This window comes from Xyrauchen texanus, chromosome 11 (assembly GCF_025860055.1).
Source record: "Xyrauchen texanus isolate HMW12.3.18 chromosome 11, RBS_HiC_50CHRs, whole genome shotgun sequence".
NCBI classification, from domain to species: domain Eukaryota; kingdom Metazoa; phylum Chordata; class Actinopteri; order Cypriniformes; family Catostomidae; genus Xyrauchen; species Xyrauchen texanus.
In genome coordinates, this window is record NC_068286.1 from 39391616 (window position 1) to 39412288 (window position 20673).

Sequence of the window (20673 nt, forward strand, 5' to 3'; positions counted from 1 at the left end):
TGTGTTTGGGTGGTTCGCACCCTGGATGTCTTCCATTATATCGATTGCTATATGCATTCTACTTATGTTATTATTTGGCCCATGTGTGCTACAATTACTAATGCAAAAGAGTGACTGTTACGTTTGTACATATATACCAGAAAATGATGAAGATGGTCATATCATAGCTGATGGTATAAATAATATGACAAAAATTGTTGATGAATTACAGAGAAGAGAAGTGGATGATAGAAATGGGTTTTGGAGATTGGATTACAAGTTGGAAACAATTACTTGTATCTTCTTTAATACCAATTGGAGTTATACTGTTAATCCTTTCATTTATTGTTTGTTGTATTATTCCATTCATTAGGATGTTGATTTATCGTTCTATGAATACTTTTGTATCGTCTCAATATTCTCTAGCAAACAGAACTATCAAGTACTAATGATTTTGAAAGAAATGTTTGATTGAAATATGTTTCATGTATTATTCTGTAATAATGGACATGCTGAGAATAATGTAATGTGATAATTATGTTATATTATAACTGTCATTATCAAAGGGGGCACTGTTAGAAATAGGTCTACATCTCAGCTCTGTCCAAGAGGGAAAATGCTGAGTTGAGACATTCCATTCTGAATACATTATCAAACATCTGTTTTATGTTAGCATGGAGCTCTCTCTCTCTCTCTCTCTCTTTCTTTCTCTGTGTGTATACATTGTGTCTGCGTGTACTTTGTACGATTGTGTATGGAGAGGTCCGGCAGGCTACCATGGAACCTGGAGCATTTTTCCATATGAGTCTTAGGCTCTCCAGCAAGAGAGGAGCCTTCGCCATATGGAATCGTTAACTGTGATATCTGTATGATGTAATGCGTGTTCCGATTGGCTAGCGAAGTGAACTCCCTTTGAGTTTCGCAGTATATCCTTGTATGTTCTTCTTTAGACGAGCGAGATGCATACTTTGCTCCCCAACATTGGTTTCATTGCTTTGTACTGATTCATTCACGACTCAATAAAAGACGGAGAGAAAAGGCACTGCTATCGTTTAGAAGACTCTTTATTTCTAACAAGTAGTTAATGATATCAACATAACTAACCTTCGACCATCGCTTCATGTCATCTACCCACCACTATCAGGCACTGTCAAAAAAATTGTCATCTCGAATCTCTGAAGGATCGGCAATAAAGAGCAACATGTTTTTAGACCATTTTTTACAAATGTAATACTTAAAACATCACATTACCTGTTAATATATGCCAATGTGAGTGAAAACACTGAAAACTGGAAATTGAAAACAGGTGAATCGTGGAACACTTCCACATTCAGGAAAAAGGCAGATAAAAGAGGAACAACTGAGCAACAAAACTTTCATCTGGAACTGTCAGTGTAGTGTTAGTTACTGAAAAAGTAATCCATTACAAACTAATTATTACTTCTTTAAAATTGTAATCAAATTACACAAATACTTAATGGTAATCACGTTAGTTTTAAGATACACTTTAAAACACTTTTCACAGAAAATGTTTTGTTTTTCCGCTCAATTAATGGAAAAAATTGGCTTTATTTAGTTGTCACAGAAATGCAAACAGACACACAGTTTGCCTACATATGAACATAAATCATGTTTTAAATGAATTCTATATACATATTATTTTAGAAATGTGTAACCCGAGTTAATTGAAAGTCAGAAACTGTAATCTAATTACACAAATGTTAAAAGTAATGTGTTACACTACTTTTTACTAAAACAGCAACTTTGTAATTAGATTGAGTAGATTCCATTGCAATAAACATTCTTTATTCCCAGGTCCTGACTCCCAAAAAAAGCATTCATGAAAGCTCATGGATAATCGATGTTAAAAAACGTAACCATGCACATCCCTATTAAAACATAACAAACATTTTTATCACACATTAATTCCATAAACATAATTTCTCACACAAGTTTCCTCGCTCACTCTCTCTCTCTCTCTGTCACACAAGCACACCTAATCAGCAATCCCATGTTGAATCTGGACCACTGACTTCATCATCATTATAATTTACACAGTAGGGAGCTCACAGCAGGAAAGCTGTGTGTACGCTGATGTAGATTTGAAAGGGAGAGTGAAAACACCTTTACACACATCCACACTCCCAACATCCCTCCATCTCCTCTATCTCGCTTTACCTCTATCAGTCCTTTACTCTCCCTTTATACAGCACACAGAGAACACCCCCTCCCCCATCATCATCAACCCCATTTAGTCACCTCTATCTGCCCTTAACTACTGCCTCCTCATGCATTCATTACCTCCTCCCCTCCTTCCACCTCAGCTATGCTTATCTCTGTCCAGCCGGTCGCAATTTCTCCCTCTGCTCCTGTCTCCTCCGGACCATGGCTCCATTTCCACAGATGGGCTGTGGCAGGCTTTTGGCCCCCAGCAAAGTGGTTTCCGAACACCCTTATTTTTCCCCTGTCCTATCAGCACTGATCTTCTGTCAGTTAACTGGACCTGGGCTGAGCTCTCGGGCTGTTCCCACTGATCTCCTGTCAGTCATCCAGACCTTCAGTGAGCTTCCTGACCATTCCCAGCTGTTTGTTATTCCACACAGGAAGCAATCTGTATAACGCTCAAAATAGCAGAGTAATGGATTCCTGGAGTCAGTGAGGCAGTTTAATGCCTATAAGCCTGCTGCTGTAGAGAACTCTGGACATGTACACTGCTGGGGGACACAGTGGATCTCATTTAGAAAGACTGCATAGTTTAAACTCTAGAGGTGGCTAAATCTAGGATTTTGAAACCAACTTAAATCCGGATCGAAGATTTCTACATAGAAAACATCACACATAGGGGTGTTCTTGAATTGTCATGTGTTATTATTCCAAGCGTCCATCAGTCTACTGATCTGGCAAGTTAAAGGAATACTTCAACCAAAAATGAAATTATACATCTTTAAGGCATTCCAGACCTGTCTAATTTTATTGTTCCATGAAACAATAAAGGAACACTTTGAAAATATCCACCCAACACAGTTCATGGTGACTGTGGGCTATCACACTCCAAATATGACAAAAGGCACTATAAAAGCATCATAAAAGTAGTAACTCATGTGTTATATTTTAAGTCTTCTGAAGCCAAACAATAGTGTTGTGTGAGGAACACACTTCAATTTAAATGAATATGTTATAATTATCTCATCATTTACACACATTTGGGCCATCTCAAACTCGTATGACTTTCTTTCTTTTGCAGAACACAAAAGAAGATATTTTAGTGGATTTATAATGTAAATACAGAATCTACTGTACATACAATAAAAGTCAATGGGGTCCAACACTTCCAAGCTCCAAATAGGACATAAAGGTAGCATAAAGGTAATACATATGACTCATGTGTTTTATTCCATGTCTTCTGAAGAGATAAGATCAGTTCTGAGTGAGAAACTTACCAAAATGTAAAAGCAAATTCACTGTGAATCTTGATAATTGCGGTCTCCTATAAGGTATCATGATTTGAAGATTTATTGCATGTGAAGAGCATCAAGTGTGAGGAAGTATTCTTCATTTATGTTCTGCAGAAACAATAAAGTCACACAAGTTTGAGACGGCATTAAGGCTCGGCCACATTTACCTTTGCACGGTGAAATTCCAGAGGCGAAATACAGTCATCTCCATGGGAATCTGCATGTTCGTGAATTTTGTGCAATGGACTTACGGTTGCAATGAATTTCCCCTTGTGGATTTAGGGTGGAAATATCTTCGAGGCCTGAATTCACCACGTTGACCAATAGGAACTGGCCTGGTTTGGCAGTGACCTCTGTGTGAGTAGCGCTTCGTACACAGCTGCACTGATTATTCACAATGGAGTATATCAGTTTAGCGGTGAGTTTCTTTTTAACTTCACTCTCAGAGTATAAAGTACTGCATTAAAAAGAAGGCTACTTGGCAATTAGTTTTTTGCTGGTTTCACATGCACTCAACATCCACCCACGCCTTCTTCTTCAGTGGAATTTCACCATACAAAGGTTAATGTGACCGTGCCGTATGGTTGAGTAAATGATGCAAGAATGATCCTTTTTGGGTAAACTATTACTTAAAGTCATTATTCATTTTAAAATCAAATCATCATCCCAAATTAAATCCAACACCTATGGCACAGATTTAATATCATGACAATTGCTTAAAACACATGTGAGGACCAATGACATTTGATGTCATTGATGTTCAACCTGCAACATACAAGATGCCATATTTGATTTGAAAGCTGCATTATTTACATTTACATTTACATTTATGCATTTGGCAGACGCTTTTATCCAAAGCGACTTACAGTGCACTTATTACAGGGACAATCCCCCCGGAGCAACCTGGAGTTAAGTGCCTTGCTCAAGGACACAATGGTGGCCGTGGGGTTAGAACCAGCAACCTTCTGATTAACAGCCCTGTGCTTTAGCCACTACGCCACCACCACCGTCCCATTTGACAAAGACAATTTTTTTGTCTGTTTATTACATTCAAGTTTGTAATGGCACAATGGTGTTGTATAATGTCTAAATTTCATTTTTGGGTGAAATAAATAGGAAATGAAGGTAAAAATCACAGAATGAGAAAAAGTGATGCATTTAAGATAAGTAGGACCTAGCCAAGGGCTCAGTGGGCTAATTTAAAACTCTATCAACCTTTATAGACTGACGGAGAGCTGTGACTTTGCTGTTCGTCATTGCCATGACAACCAGCCACCCCACCCACTCTTTAAACGTCAATGAGGGAATGAGCGAGAGAGTAAATAGATGGCAAAGTTCACAAGTCTACAGTCCAGAGGGACCTGTCAGGATTCTGACACCTGAGCCTCCTACAAACATTCACATACACCCACCACATCTATCATCTCTCTGTCCATTTCTTCATCCATCTTCTCCTTTCCTTTCCCTCGCTCTCGCTCTCTCTCTCTCCATTCACCATGTAGCCTGTAAATCTCCACAATCACTCATCCAGCTGAGCTGAGCCCCCTTTCCTGCTGTCCCATGGGACTGCTTTACATACAGAGCCATGGATTGAAACAGCAACAGTTATGGCACCCCATCAGACGAGTTGGACCCAAACGAGCATTTGGAACATTTTACATTCCACACTTTTACATTTAAAAGCGTAATTCCATCCAGATCCAAACAATGAGCACAGGCCAAGAAAACAGAATGGTGTGTAAAATGGCTGATTATAGAAAAAAAGCATACACTCTGTCTGTACACTCTGTGAGCAATGTGACACAACAAAATGAAAATACTCCCTGTAAGAGCCACAAATTGCTAAGGTACACAAATATTTTATTTATTTATTTATTTATATAGATTTGGATGAAATAAAGTAGGAACTCATGCTCGTGAATTGTATGTGGTACAGAATGAATTCGAAAAATCAGACGTACGACCACACATTTTAAGCAAAGAGTTGCGATTAACCCTTTTACAGGTATGTTCCATTTTCTGACTGTCACAGTCACACATCTCACTTTACAGTGATGCACAAGGGAGGGCTACATATAGGTGAGTAAATGTTAAGCTTAATTTTCACTACAAAACCTACAAAAAACATGCATAGACTATAATAGACGTCTTGTTATTCGTTGTGACATTAGTTTTGTCGTACTGTACGATGCCATCATGCCCTTCCACTGCCTTTGAAATCTATTTGGCAAGATCAGCACTTTGCAGCATTTGTTACTGTTTATTTTGTTGTTTTCACTCATGCTCACTTTGATTAAAAGTTATTGTTTTAGGAATTTTTTAATTGGATATATTTTTCAGGTAAAGTGACGATAGAATTGCATTGATAATAGTATTGAACATAATGTTACAGCAATGAAGCCAAATATTGTCTTTATTCACGATTAGCTGCTCATATGTTTCACCATGAAGGGAAAAGGCCTATGTGATGTCAAATATCATAGTGTTTCTTTGTTAAAGACATGTGCTAATTCAGTGTTATAATTATATATCATTGCTTTGTTTGAGACATATGTCAATTCAGTGTTATTCAAATAATGGTAAAGAATTGTCATAAACAACTTCAGTAAATTAAATGAGACTTTTTTATTAAATTAATCAATAACAATAAAATCATGATGATAATAAATAATATGAATAAATAATAACATTGCCTTATCTTTTGCAGTTTCAGGATGTGGTACTGCACAAAAACATGGGCTAACACAAAAGGGAGTGCTGCACAGCTCTCATGTACGTGGTGAGTACCTTACTATTGATCTGCTTTATCTTTGGTCGTTTTGCAGGTGATCATGGTTATTCTCATCCTATTTGGCCCCACAGTACCACAGGCCCCTTAACACTGCTGGGAGAATGTGGGACTGGTATACCAGTATCCTTCCTCACATAAAGCAGCGGTAAGGTCATAACAACAGTAATAGAGATCCCAAGCCCCTCATAATGGTGAATATCTGTGGTGGATCCGATATAAATAATAATCTCTTGCAAATACTCAGTGTGCATGTCACACATACAAAACAAGTAATATGAAATCTGTACATTTTTTCAGGTATAAACTGATGAAATGCCAGTCTAACCTTCCACTTGTAAGCTTTAAATGTCCTGAGTCTGCATGATGTGAAGTACTGTTATTTGGCTCTGCTTTATCAAGAGGCATAATAAATGACATATTGAATAATGATGAAATGTTAACAGTTATGGTTAAACAAAAACGCATATTTCATACACCATAGTCATTTCAAATATACAAATTTCATTAAAAAAAAACTATATACATATAATAATATTTACTATGCAGTATGAAATAACATTAAATATTAACTATAAAGAACATTTAAACAACCTTTTATAGGTTTAATAATGTTTGAGTGTGTGATACTCCTCAAAGCATGGAGTAACACACAATGGAGTGTTGCACGTCACACACATGTATTTTGTAAGGCGCCTCTCCTCTGTCTTCCGTGTGCTGAAGAGACAGACCTTGCAGTGCTGCCTGATCCTGCTGCCCTGGGAAGTGGTTTGTCTGAAGTAGGACGGCCCACTGCACCGATACCGTGGTGAACTCCTCAAGCATGTGCATCACACAGAACTACAATATAAGATCAATTACATTAATCTCAATCTCATTTACATTAGTCAGAATCCACTTTGCCAGCTTTCCTTTCATTACAGGTGGTGTTTTCACCAGCTGTTCTGCAGCATAGCGGTTTGTTTCCTGATCTCCTCAACAAGCTCCTCTGTTATAAATGTTTTCAATCACTAGACCACGAGGGGCAAAATTGCTGTAGCGCTCCAGCAGGAAGAGCTTACCTCCTCCACCTCCTTTGTTGTTGTGTGTGCAGGCAATGAAGCAGTGGCTGAGATCTTCAGGATTAAAAAAATATATACTTATTTGATGTCCTCATCTATTAATTGTTTTCTTTAAAAAGCAGACATCTTTTCTGTGGCAAATAAATGCAATTAGCTAAAGAATTTGTGTGTGTAAAATCTGTGATGAGTGCCAGTGTGAGTCAGAGGTAAAAGTGACATGCTGTGGCAAAGAGAAGGATACGATGCATTACAAAAAAAGAAAGAAAACTATGAAGCATTACTGATGTCAATCCATTATTTCAAATTCTTTTTTTTTTTTTTTTTACAAAACATCATCTTATTTACCACATTAAAAATGTGTTATTAGATTCTCAAATATGTGAAATATGTGTTTATATAACTTTTATAATGATCGTATTATTATTGAGATAAACGTATTTATTGATAGGCTGTGACAATGGCTATGTTTGTTTACATTGCAATGCAGACTTTAGAGTTCAGAGTCTGTCAACATAATATTTGTAACCTTTACAAAAAGCTTCACTATGATGCTGCGCTTTGCTAAGTGCTTTTGGGAACAATCCTGCATTGTGACCAGCTGTGAATATGTGTGTAACACGTCAATGAACATTGACCGGAATTTATAGCCTCGGCTGGTGTGATCATTAGATGCACCTGTGGCCAGGCTGTAAATAGACACGTCACCAGCGTTTTGTCAGATCCGTTTTCTTCAGAGCATACTGTACTGTGTGTCTCACAAGCCTGTCAGAAACTTTCTTTCCTCTGCTAGGATTTAGAATTTGTTAGGCAGTGCACAGTGAACCTTTTCTCCTTTCCCTCTTTCTATATATATATAAAATAGAAAATAAAAAGTTGGAAAAATGTCAGAGAAGCAAAGCAAACGATGCGTTTCACTGTCAACGTTCTATGACTGTCAGGGACACGCATCAGTTTTGTTTGTTTGGGGGAAGAGCATGCTGCTCTAGCATTGGGGCAGGGAGAGTGCGCGCATTGCGACCTACTTTCGGGCGAAATGCTTCGCGCTCTCCTCGCTTACTTCCGGGAGTCAGCGCCCACCCTTTCATCGTGGGGCTCTCGCATATATCTGGCTGGGGAGCGAGAGACAGGTCCGTCCCTACTTAGCCAGTGACATGGACGGTAAATTCTTCTTTGTTTGTTTGAATGTTCATAACATAAAAAAAAAAAACATATTCTATGGTTAAAAAGACCATTCTATTAGCTGTTTTAGACATTTAAATGACAAGTGCTTAGCCAGTCTCTTTCTAGGTAGAAGCTAAGCAGTTTTACAGTTGATATGATGAGTTTCTCAGTTTTGCGCTGTTATACACAGTGTGAATTGAGCAGTACATTTGTATTCTGTGTTAGCTTGAATGCCTGAAACATCAAAAAAATCATCCTGTGGTTGAAAAGAATGTTCAAGCAGCTGTTTTAAGCATGTAAATTGCAAGCGTTTAGCCAGTCCCTCTCAGTAGCAGCGACAGCTAAACCGCGCAAAAGCAGATTAGAATTTTTAAATTTGCCAGTTGATGACGCTAAACACAAACGTTCTAATCACACCGGTGTGATCATATGCCTCAGGGACCACTCTGGAATGATCAAACCAGTGTGACTGTACATGTCAAATGGTCAAATCACTGAAGTTGCTGTACTGATTGTCGCTGGAAGGATTTCATACGAAACCTTCAGTATAGAAGCTCCACTGTTGTCATTCCCATTATACTATAGTTGCTGCTCAGTTTAGCCATGCCGCAAACAATCATTGCCAACACACTTTCAAGGCGAAATCATCAGGATTTGAACAACTTTGCTAAATTTGGCTAATTCATATGATATCCTGCGACTGCACTCGTTTGAATTCCCAGGACTTTCACCACATCCTATGATGTCGTTGGACATCGTTTACGTCTAATATGCAACAATTACCGTAATTTCCGGACTATTGAGCGCACCCGAATATAAGCCGCACCCACTGATTTTTAAATAAAATATTATTTTGAACATAAATAAGCCGCACCTGTCTATAAGCCGCAGGTGCCTACCGGTACATTGAAACAAATGAACTTTACTCAGGCTTTAACGAAACACGGCTTGTAACAAAAACAAATAGGCTTTAACGAAACACGGTGTGGCAACGGGGGTCAAGCGCCCGTCCGGGAGAGAAAAGCGGTAAGGGCGCTTACACCTGAGCTAAATTATGTGTAACACCGGTGTCTAATTTCAGTAAGCATGGGGAGAGAGTCATAAAAAGGCAGCAGCCACAGAGCTGAGAGAGTGACACACGTCAGTCTAGTGTTGGCGCATAGAGGAATTGAGAAACTTTAAAATTGATTGTAAACATTGCTGTGGCCATTAAAAGCCTTACCTGGAACGTCAAGTGCCCTGCTGAAAACTGTCACACTGGTGCCCGTGTGACAGTTTTCCCAAGAAGGACATGTGAAGCAGGGCACTTGAAATTAGACACCGGTGTTAGACATAATTTAGCGCATGTGTAAGCGCCCTTACAGCTTTTCTCTCCGGACGGGCGCTTGACCATGCCCCGCTGCCACACACGGCTTGTAATAAAACATTTGCAGTAAATAGTAGCCTACCAAGAAAGTCATTGGTCACTATCTTCCTCGTCCTGTGCACTGAAACCACTGAAGTCATCTCCTTCAGTGTCGGAGTTGAATAGCCTCAGATTTAGTTGTATTTTTGCACTGAGTCAGTTCCTCACGCTGCTGTTTCCAACGTCTTATCATCGACTCATTAAGACCAAGCTCCCGTGCAACAGCCAGATCAATCGCCTTCAACTTGAAAGCAGCATCATATGCGTTTCTCCATGTCTTTGCCATGGTGAGGGTGACAAAATTACTACCGTAATCAGAATGATGGGAAGTTTGAGCGCGCTCGATTTAATCTAAACAGTATACAAAAAAAGTTGTTTTGACCTTAACCCGTTCGGCAATTTCATTGGTCTAATGAAAGCTTCACCCGCCAAAAAACTGAGCACGTCACAGAATGTTTTTTAATATATATATATATATATATATATATATATATATATATATATATATATATATAAAACATTTGAAAGCGAAAAATCCATATATTAGCCGCGTCATGGTATAAGCCGCGAGGTTCAAAGCGTGGGAAAAAAGTTGCGGCTTATAGTCCGGAAATTACGGTACTTGCTTCTGTCATATGCAACAGCTGCATCTCATGTTTACACACTCTACTGAATGGTTAAGTTAAGATAAGGGGTTTGGGTAAGGGCATAATATTAATAAGCATGACCTTAACGCCTCGTGCACGAAACTCGCTCTTACTTACGCATTAGACATCCGGGAATTTGTTCTGAGTTTATAACAAAATAGTGCGACATCACATGAAATAGCCACCTCGTAAATTAGATATGACTTTTCTTGAGATCGGGTTGTCATTTCTGCTTATATCGCCTCAAAACTCTCACTGAAAATAAAGTAGCGTTCTTAGTCTACTGCATCCAAAAGTATTAGGAGGTGGATGATATGAGCTCAACTGCTCCATTGGTAGTCGCTTCATCGCATCACTGCTCAGTTGCAAAAAGATAATCTGTGCTTAACTTTGTTGCATTGTCAGCAATCACCGTCACTCAAGTTGCTCAATTCACCAATTCTATTTGAAAATGAACGACATTTGGTCACTTTGTTACTGTACATAATATGAACGTATGATGTGAACTCCACTGTCTTCGCTCTCATTGGTCGATATATTGTGTCGCCGCTCATTTGCAAAAAGGTAAACTCTGCTCTGTGTTGCTCAACAACAATACAACAAAATTCACCTCTAGTTGTGGTTTGTCGCGTCACGTCACTTGGTCCAGTGTAGACAAGGGAGGGGTTTTATATTAAAACAAGTCTGGCACTCCAGTTGCGAGAGGTGCTCATGTAATAGCGTAATCCAATTCAGTGAATTAAAAGCACTGGGAAGTTTTCTTTCAGTGCAGCGATAAGAGCTGTGGATTAATCTGCCTAGCGTTTCTGACAGGCAATTTGATAAACAGCCACTTATCTCTGGGGCAGCTGCAGAGTAAGAGAACAAATAAATCATCAGAGAGGGAAAGAGAGAGAAAGCGAGAGACTGTATGAAATAGGCTTTGTGTCCATGTTTTAGATGAATGACCATGAACATGTATATTCAATTAAACCTGTAGCACAGCGGAGCAGATGAGTTACCTACAGTTCCTACATAATTACTTAGCCTATGACTTCCTTGGGATTTTTTGAGTGAGCACCACATGCTCCTTAAAGGTGAAGTGTGTAATTTCCAGTGTTAAAATACTTTCTCCCATCTTATTGGACAGAGACAACTATAAAAAAGACATTTGTAGGAGGATTTCGCAAAAGAATGAAAGGATTTTGGTGCTTTCAACACAACGGTTTATGTTTGAGCAGCCTGATTGCAAAATTTACTCAATGTGAGTCTACTGTGGGATCTGTTATCCAAAAAAAAGGGTGTGTTTGGGAAACCAGTTTTGTACTCTGGCAAAGTTTTTTTTTGCAACCAACATATACTGTACATTGTAATATAATATATTTATATAATATAGTTATAATACTGTAGATGTTTTTACCAGTGACTGATTTGTTTGGGGCGCTTAAAGGTGTGAAATGGAAAAGGAATGTTCTAGGTTTAATACATGCTATGATAAATCAATTGCATCTATGGCATAATGTTGATTAGCTCCAAAAATAATTTTGAATTGCCTTGTTTATTAAAAATGCTTTTTTATGTACAAACAAGGGGCAAGTCAAAATTATTTTTGGTGGTAATCTACATTATGCCACATATGCTGTTGAGCTTAACAAGTATTGAACCTGAGTTAAAGTGAACCTGTGAATTAAAGTACCAATTTCCTTCCGAAACAGCAAAATCTGTACATTATTCCAAACTTTTGCCCTCCAGTGTATATACAGTAGATAGATAGTGTAAGAGCCAAATCAATAATTTGTGTTATTTATGTATATTAATATTATTTGCATGTTTGTTTAATTTCTTTACTTTTAAGTATTACGGGTTTAAAGTGTATCTTTATTTGTTTTTTGTAATGTAATGCAGGCTTTCATATTTTTGTCTATATGTGTATTTTGGTTTTCGGTTTCAGTTTCAGCTGACCACGCCTGCTGGATGGAAAATTGTAGTGTCTTCAAATAGGTTAAATGTGTGCAAGCAGTATGGAAAGAGAAACGATTATTTTACCGTGTAAAGCACACAAAAGGTAACTTTGATAGGCTAGAAGGACACCCTTTATAAGCTGTAGTTGTATTAAGGAGTTACGAATACATACTTCAGTTATGTAAAGCCTTTTCTTTTTCTTTTTGTATTTTTTGCTTGTGACAATTAAACTTGAATGTGTTCACGGACTTCTGGCCTAGTGTGTTTCGCGTGTACGATCACGTTCTCTTGCACCATAGGATCAAGGAAAGTGAATTTCGACTTTGCTCCTACATTCTTAGTAAAATAATCTCTCTTTTTGAATTGGACATTTTGTATTTTTCTTTTTAACAAGAGGATTAACAAGCGATTTACAGATCAGCGGAGACGAGACGCACACTCGTATCGGATTCCGGCGCGGAGATTCTTTGACGTTTATGTTTGGAGTATGCTCTTCACGGATCTATTTGGTGAAAGATGACTTTTGAGTGGACTTTCAGTAACGTTTTTTCACGCTTTTGGATACATTTTCGACGATTTCGGACTTGATTTTGTAACGGACATGGACATGTTACGTATACTGCATATTAACGCAAGAGGGTGATCTTGTCCATTGTTTTGTGCCTATCTGTTCTCGCGCTGTGAACTTGGACACTAATCTGGATATGGAGCCAGAGGAGGTGAACGCTGCTTCAAAGAGAGTACAGAAGATGACTGTTAAAGCCCAGGAGGAACGGCTGAACCAGTTAATAGGAACTAGGAGAGCCAAGTTGGGACATTTAACGAGGCAAATGAGAGAAATTGAAGCTTTGCTAGAGGACTCTGGTAATGTGAAAAATGTGCATGAATGTATAACCGGTGAGTTTGCACAGTCTTTTGTTGTGTTCCAAGACATTAATAATGCAGCCAAAGAACTTATGTCTGAAGATGAGGCATACTTAGATCAGTTGAACTGGTTTGAGCCTAAATCTCAAGCAGTTAAGCATTTTGTGGATAAAATCAATGATTGGACTGAAAGAGTGAAGCTTCAATCTAAAAAAGCAGAACAATGTGATGCTAAGATTGAATGCATTGATAGTGTTTCAATGATTATTTCGTCCTCACAACTACCTCTCTGTAAGAAAAAATCTGGCAGTCAAGTAGTGTCAGATATTTCATCTACAGCATCTTCTAGACTGAGAGTTGAAACAGAAAGAGCGGAGTTGTTGGCACGAGCTAGTACTTAGAAGCAAAAACAAGAACTTGAGAGGGAAGAAGCAGCGCTCCGTGCAAAGAAAGAAAATTTGGAGCTGCAAACGGCTATAGCTGCTGCTGAAGCCAAACTTCAGGTTTTGTCTACGTATGAAACAGCGCGAAGTGTTTCTGTTGTCAGTGGTGTGGCAAAGGCTGCTGGAAAAGCAGATAAGCACAGTAAAACATCAGAGGAAGAGGTTGAAGCTGCAATGGGTAATGTAGTTCGACCAAAGTTGGTTTATCGTGAAGCTCCCACTGATGCTGGCTTATTTACCAAGTTCACTAGTGCTCAGCAAGGTTTTGCTAATGTGCAGCAGTCTGTGCCTGATGCAACTGTTCCTACACAGGTTGAAGCAGGAAGTTTGTTTAGCATCATGCAACGTCAAAATGACATTTCTGAGTTTCTGATAAAACAACAGTCTTTATCTGCTCTCCCGCCTATGAACATTCCGATTTATAGTGGTGATCCACTCGAATTTACATTTTTCATTCGAGCATTTGAACATGGGGTAGAGAGTAAAACACAGAATGACAGAGACAGGTTGTATTTTTTGGAGCAGTTTACTCAGGGGCAACCTAAGGTTCTTGTGCGCAGTTGTCAGCACATGCCTTTTGACAGAGGCTACAAAGAGGCTAAGAAACTGCTCTACCAAAATTTTGGTAATGAGTACACAATTGCTACTGCATATATAGAGAAAGCACTGAACTGGCATCGGTTATTAAGCCTGAGGATTACAAAGCTTTAACTGATTTTGCTGTTTTTCTAACTGGTTGTTGCAATACTGTATGCAGTGTTGAGTATGTAGAAGAGATGGATAGCCCAAGCAATATGCGCACCATCTTATCAAAGCTTCCTTTTCGGCTAAGAGAAAAATGGAGAGTGATGGCTTGTGAATATCAAGAAAGAACAGGTAGGAGGTCCAGATTTTCTGACCTGGTTAGTTTTGTGGATAAGCAAGCAAAGATTGTTTCACATCCGCTTTTTGGCAATATTCAGGATATCAAGCCACCAAAGGACAATGTAATGTTTAAGGTGAACAGATCAAAAAGCCTACCAGCTAAAGAAAAGAAAATCACCTTTGCAACCAGTGCAATGCTCGTTTCAGATTTCAAGAAACAAAAAGTGAAAGAAAAGACTGCAGCTAAGGTTAGCCACGGCAAGCTATGTTTGTGCTGTAACAATGAACATAGGTTAGAATCTTGTGAAGTTCTGCAGCATAAACAGCACAGAGATAAGCTTGATTTTCTAAGGACCAAGGGTTTGTGCTATGGTTGTTTGTTGCCAGGGCACCTGAGCAAGGGTTGTTTGCAAAGACTTACTTGTCAGAAGTGTTCGCTGAAGCATCCAACTGTGCTTCATATCACGAATAAGAGCTCTTTAACTACAACTCCTCAGAGTGATGAGAGTTTCTCGACTGCTGCAGATTCTAATGTCATATGTGATGAAACTTGTGGCTATATGGGGCTGGTCAATTGGTATGTGCTCTTGCCATTGTGCCAGTCAGATTTAAGTCAAAAAAGAGTAGTCAAGAAGTGATGACTTATGCATTCTTGGACTCAGGTATTTCAGCTACATTCTGCACTGAGAAGTTAATGAATGAGCTGAAACTAACTGGTAAAAAGTCACACATTCTCCTACGTACAATGGGTCAGGAAAGATCTGTTTGTACGTACGTTCTAACTGATCTAGAGGTAAGCGGTCTAAATGAGAATCATTTTGTGGATCTTCCTCAGGTGTTCTCTCAAAAGGAAATACCTGTTAAATAGAAAACATTCCACATGAAGGGGATGTTAAAAGATGGAAATACCTTGAGGAGATACATCTCCCTCAAACTGAAGCAGAAGTTTGGTTGTTAATAGGGACGAACGTACCCAAGGCGCTCGAGCCATGGAAAGTCATTAATAGCAAAGGAGATGGGCCTTACGCCGTCAAGACCATTTTAGGTTGGGTTGTGAACGGACCTTTGGAGAGAGAGGGCATTCGGAAAGATGAGGTAGCACCACAGGTGTTAGCTAACAGGATTTCTGTGGTAAGTTTAGAGAATCTCGCTCAGCAGCAAATGAGGTACGACTTTCCTGAATGTCAACAGGCTGAAAGGTTGGAAATGTCTATAGAGGATAGACAGTTTATGGAGTCTGTTTCTAAATCATAAAGCTGGTTGATGGTCACTACTGCATTGACCTTCCGCTAAAAAGAAAAGATGCAGTGTTTCCCAACAACCGTGAGGTTGCTGTGCAGCGCGCTCACTCTCTGATGAAGAAATTCAAAAGAAATGTGGGTTTTCATCAGGAGTATTGCAAATTCATAAATGACATGCTGGAAAAGGGTCATGCTGAGAAAATCAATGATGATGAGGTTAAAGGTATTCCTGGTAGAACTTGGTACCTCCCACATCATGGGGTGTATCACAATCGAAGCACAAACTTCGAGTGGTGTATGATTGTGCAGCTGCTTACCAAGGAAAATCACTTAACTCTCAACTGTTGCAGGGGCCTGATTTGAACAACTCTCTTGTTGGTGTGTTAATTAGGTTTAGACAGGAGTCGGTTGCCTTTGCTGCAGATGTGGAAGGGATATTTCATCAGGTTAGAGTTCCCACCAAAGACTCAGACCTGTTGAGATTTCTGTGGTGGCAAAAAGGAGACGCTGAGCTGAATATGGAAGAATACAGGATGACTGTTCATTTATTCGGTGCCACATCGTCTCCAAGTTGTGCAATTTATGCACTTCAAAAGTGTGCAGAAGACAACAGTGGTCAACACGGGCCTGAGGTGATTAGAACAGTGATGAGGAATTTTTATGTCGATGATTGTTTGAGGTCTGTGGCTACTGAACAGCAAGGCATTGCATTGATTTGTGATCTGCGAGCTGTATGTGCATTTGGAGGTTTCAATTTAACCAAGTGGATTTCCAACAGTCGCATTGTGTTGGCATCTGTTCGTGAAGAGGACAGAGCAAAAACAGTAAAAGACTTGGATTTGGAAAAGGACAGGTTGCCTATTGCAAGAGCTTTGTAGAATGAGACATGATTGGGACAACAGTATTTCGGAGGCTCTCAGGCAACAATGGGTCACATGGTTGGCCGACTTGCAAAAGTTAAATGACTTTCAGATTGAAAGATGTTTGAAGCCACTTGACTTTGGTGAAGTCACCTCAGCTCAACTGCATCATTTTGCAGATGCCAGCGAGCGAGGGTATGGCACTGTGTCATATCTGCTTATGAAGAACAGTGAAGGTAAACAGCACTGTGCTTTTGTTGTGGGCAAAGCAAGAGTTGCTCCATTAAAACTAGTTACTGTGCCACAACTTGAGCTCACTGCAGCTGCAATGGCTGCAAAAATGGATAATACGTTGAGGTCTGAGTTGGACTTGGTGCTTCAGGAATCTGTGTTCTGGACGGACAGTACTTCAGTCCTGAAGTACCTAAACAATGAAAGTGCAAGGTTTCGAACGTTTGTAGCTAACAGAGTAGCTTTGATCAGGGAGCTTACAAACATATCACAATGGCGATATGTGAATTCGTCATTGAACCCAGCCGATGTTGCCTCAAGAGGTCTCACTGCAGATGCTTTTCTTAAATCGATGTCATGGTTTTCGGGTCCGTCTTTTTTGGCAGATCCAGAAATAAAGTAGCCAGAAATACCAGTTAACACTTTCAAGATGTCTGTCGGTGATCCAGAAGTTAGGGAAACCGTAGTCAACTCATTGTGTGTTGAAGGGTTTGATTATACTTCTCAGTTTGTTTTGCACTACTCCGACTGGTACAGGTTGAGAAAAGCTGTAGCATGGCTTCTTAAGGTTAAGAACGTACTTAAGATGCTGGTGAAGAAAAGGAAAGAGCTGACTCACTGTGTGGGGCAAAACACAACGGCAATCTCTGACGTTGAAAAGAGTATGAAGAATTTCAAAGCTTCTTTGCCAGAGGTTACATTATCGGTCAGTGACATTGAGGAGGCGGAAAAAGAGATTATCCGTTACAGTCAGACAGTCACGTTTCCTGAGGAAGTTAAAATCCTCCAACAAGGAAAAGTTGTAAAGCGCAATAGTGCTCTTTATAAGCTGTCTCCAGTTTTACATGACCAGATCCTGAGAGTGGGTGGCAGGCTAAGCAGATCAGCTATGCCGGAAGAATCCAAGCACCCTGCTATGTTGGAGAAAGACCATCATGTTTCAAACCTGATCTTAAGATCTATCCATGCTGAACTAGGTCATAGTGGCCGTAACCACATGTTGTCAAAATTGCGGCAAAAGTATTGGATTCCTAGAGCACAGGCTGCCATACGAAAGATTTTGTCTCAGTGTGTGAGTTGTAAGCGCTTACATGGCAGTACAAACAAACAGCTTATGGCAGACCTCCCTCGTGAAAGACTTCTGCCAAATGAACCCCCGTTCACAAATGTAGGCACCGATTATTTCGGTCCATTCGAAATCAAAAGAGGAAGAACTTTGATTAAAAGGTATGGGGTGATTTTTACTTGCCTTACATTAAGAGCTATACATGTTGAAGTGGCGAGCTCCCTTGACACAGATTCATGCATTTATGCTCTGCCCAGATTCATAGCAAGACGGGGTCAAGTTCAATCAATCAGGTCTGACAATGGTACGAATTTTGTTGGGGCAGATAGGGAGTTACCTGAGGCTGTACAGGGGTTAGACAAGGACAAGATTCAGAACACATTGCTTTCAAAGGGCATCCAGTGGGTTTTCAATCCTCCGGCTGCGTCACACTTTGGAGGAATTTGGGAACGGCAGATACGTACTATCAGGAAGATTCTCAATTCCCTTGTAAAGCAGCAATCACTGGATGAGGAAGGTTTGCAAACTCTCTTATGTGAGGTGGAGGCGATCATTAACAGCCGTCCCATCACTACGGTGTCAAGTGACCCAAATGATCTGGAGGCTCTTACTCCTAATCATTTGTTGTTGCTTAAGGGCAAGCCATTGTTGGCGCCTGGAGTTTTTGAAAAAGTGGATCTGTACTCTAAACGTAGGTGGCGCCAAGTTCAGTATATGGCTGATCTGTTTTGGAGGTGATGGGTGAAAGAGTACTTGCCAGATCGGCAAGAAAGACAAAAGTGGCAAGGTTTAATGAAAAATCTCAAGACTGGGGACATTGTGCTTGTTGCTGATAACTCTGCACCACGAAACTCTTGGGTAATGGGCAGAGTTTTGCAGGTGTTCGCAGACAACAAGGGTTTTGTGAGACAAGCTCAAGTGAAAACAAGTACAAATGTTCTTTTAAGGCCTGTTACTAAACTTTGTTTGCTTTTAGAAGCAGATTTATAGTCCCATTTTCTCAAATGTGATGAGTAATAAGGGATTACTTAATAAAGTGTATTATGTTTAACATTTCAGATTGGGTAATTCTGTTTTGGCTTTTTCGTTTTAAGAGTGTGTTTGTAATTGTTTTGTGAAATCAAAGACAATTAGGGGCTGGTGTGTAAGAGCCAAATCAATAATTTGTGTAATTTATGTATATTAATATTATTTGCATGTTTGTTTAATTTCTTTACTTTTAAGTATTACGGGTTTAAAGTGTATCTTTATTTGTTTTTTGTAATGTAATGCAGGCTTTCATATTTTTGTATTTTGGTTTTTGGTTTCAGTTTCAGCTGACCACGCCTGCTGGATGGAAAATTGTAGTGTCTTCAAATAGGTTAAATGTGTGCAAGCAGTATGGAAAGAGAAACAATTATTTTACTGTGTAAAGCACACAAAAGGTAACTTTGATAGGCTAGAAGGACACCCTTTATAAGCTGTAGTTGTATTAAGGAGTTACGAATACATACTTCAGTTATGTAAAGCCTTTTCTTTTTGTTTTTGTATTTTTTTGCTTGTGACAATTAAACTTGAATGTGTTCATGGACTACTGGCCTACTGTGTTTCGCGTGTACGATCACGTTCTCTTGCACCATAGGATCAAGGAACGTGAATTTCGACTTTGCTCCTACAGATAGATAGATAGATAGATAGATAGATAGATAGATAGATAGATAGATAGATAGATAGATAGAAAGATAGATAGATAGATAGATAGATAGATAGATAGATAGATAGATAGATAGAAAGAAAGAAAGAAAGAAAGAAAGAAAGAAAGAAAGAAAGTGCCGCCCCTTTTATCCTCATTTGGATCTGACGTCAGGGCTCATTAGAGGACAGGTCAGGATAGAGGGACAATATTTTGGCATAAATCTCTGCAGTTTCACATTTTACCCCTCGAGACATCAGCATTTACTCAGATTAGTTATGTTTCCAAAAACTACTGGTATTTGAATGTTCACATAAACAAGAAAGGTAGAGAAAAAAGACAGGAGGAGAGGTTGATGGATAGAGAAAGAAAAGAGAGCGCTAAGTGACTATGAAAGAGATCACCACACTCCACCTGACAGATACTAGCTGCCTTAAATTCTCCAAGACAACCTCTCACCTTGCACTAGCCACTAAATTCACCAATTAAATCACACAAATTGGAGAGGGAGAGAGAGAGACACAGAGAGAATAGAAGATGATAAGGTGGGAGAGAACAGGACAGAGGGAGAGAAGGAGAGAGGGGAGGTAGAAGTCCTTTTGAAATATGACAGTATTTGTTCTGACAGCACAGAGTTAACAGGGCTTTGTATGTGTGTGTGTGTGTGTGTGTGTGTGTGTGTGTGTGTGTGTGTGTGTGCGTGCGTGCGTGCGCGTGCGTGCGTGTGTGTGTTAACCTGTCATAGGGCCCAACTCAAGGCTAAAGCAGCAATTTCTTTTCACACGCCATCGCTGGACAGCTCAGAAAGAGCCAAGAAATAGAACATGGATGAAAGAGAAAGAGAGAGAGCACAGTGGCTGGATGTCATAACCCATGGTAAGATTTGTGGAATGGTCATTGTAAGGTATGGGGAGGGCCGGACGTGTGTTTTTCATCCACTAAGCTCTAACTCTCTTTTCAATTATACCCGACAAGAGATTTTAGAGAGGTTTAGA